We start from the raw sequence: 1,718 nt of genomic DNA, 5'->3' as shown, positions 1-1,718 counted from the left end.
AAATTTATGTAACCTCAGACAAGCAAGCAACAGGATAATAAAAATCACAACTCAGAATTGCAATATTTCCACATAGTATCACTCTCTATGAAATATGAAAACACTACTACTGTTTAGCTGGAATGATCTTTAACCTGAAAGTTACATTTATGTGACCAAACAAATCACACATTTGGGAGACTATGCAAAGTGAGAAAGTTCAGAAAACTACCCTCCAGAACTGCTTCTTCAAAGCTTAAACAATTAACTGGTCATCATTTTGGGGGTGGAAGATTAATATGGAATAGTAGGTTCTACAATTACAAAAAATGATAACTGAAAGATTTCACACACATTGTTTTAGGCATTTATTTGTTATTGAAAAGGCACAAAGTATTTCTCTTCATCACAAAAATTTCATCTAGTATGTATTTACACCATCCAGGAAAATAATCTAGAAACTTTTTTTCTTGCCAATCCACTGTGTACTATAAAAAGTCTTTCCAAAATCTTGAGTAGAAGTTTCATACTCTGCAATGAAATGCTTGTGTTCTTCAACACACTCTTCCTTATCTTCTGTAAACTCTTCCTCAGTGCAAGCTGTATAGACTTTTCTAGAGAAGGATCTTTTTCAGTGAACTTTCTCACCACCATTCCGAAAACTTTGCTGTACTGTTGATAAGTCTGTTGAATCTCTTCCACCTTTGATGGTATTGCTTTTGGGCAACTGCTGAGCTGTCTTCAAGAAATTTTGTAGTGTTTGCTGCATTGTTCTCTGGTTCCTCTGGCTTTTCAGTGCATAATGGTGCTGCAGGCTGCACCTGACCCTCTGAAATTCCAGGCAAGTTTTTCTGCTGTGATGTCCTTAGCTTTTCCTCAGAGCTTTCAGCCTCAGCAAGTTCCTTCTCAGTTTTCCTGCTGGGTTCATATAGCACCTTTGATGAAAGACCTGCTGTTGGACTTGTGATTGAAGTGTATGTTGATGTTTTCAAAGACTGGTCACTTCTCTCTTTATGTGTATGCTGATGTTGGTGGGAAGAGTCCGTTTTCTTTTGGACTGCAGAGCAGCTTCTGCTTGTGACACTAGAAAGAGATCTGATGTGCCTAGACTCCTTTTGGCCTACCAGTGATTCTCAGAAAGATGGAGGATCCTTTGTAGGAGGAGATTGATCTCTCATATAATGGGAAGAGTAGGCACTTTTTCTTGTAAAGTTATCTCTCATGTACCTGCAATCACTCTGGCAGCTTGCAAAGTGGTCATATCTTGATGGCTGATAGCCAGGTTCTTCTCCTCTCTGAGGTGGGCAACTTCTTCGATCAGGAGAAAAACTGCTGCCCTCACCATATTCTTGGGGACCGACATCACTGTAATATCTGGTGTAGCTTCCCTTCCCAGGTCTGTCTAGCAGTGGAGGTCTTTTTTCCAGTAGTGATGGTTGCTGTGGCACAGTATTAACAACTGCATGGTCTTTTCTGCCTGCAGACGACTCTTGGCAAAAAGGAGGATCCCTTGTATCAGAAGTCTGGTCTCTCGTATAACGGGAAGAGTAGAAACGTTTTGGTCTGAAGTCATCTCTTATGTGACTATATTCACTCTGGCAGCTTGCAGAATCATTATATCTTGACCATGGATAGCCAAATTCAGCTTCTCTCTGAGGGGGACCACTTCTTTGATCATGAGAAAAACTGCAGTCCTCTTCATGTCCTTGGTAATCAACATCACTGAAATATCTACTGTA

General features: G+C 40.2%; 1 pseudogene; it reads right to left on the bottom strand.

Moving 5' to 3' along the window:
- Window positions 1-433: 433 nt before the first annotated feature.
- Window positions 434-1,718, bottom strand: part of LOC102025722 — a 1,810-nt pseudogene continuing 525 nt past the window's right edge.

The sequence above is a fragment of the Chinchilla lanigera genome, unplaced genomic scaffold, assembly GCF_000276665.1.
Source record: "Chinchilla lanigera isolate Chin_1 unplaced genomic scaffold, ChiLan1.0 scaffold00128, whole genome shotgun sequence".
Classification (NCBI taxonomy): domain Eukaryota; kingdom Metazoa; phylum Chordata; class Mammalia; order Rodentia; family Chinchillidae; genus Chinchilla; species Chinchilla lanigera.
Note: the sequence above shows the minus strand (reverse complement) of the source record. Positions and strands in the feature narration are given on the sequence as shown.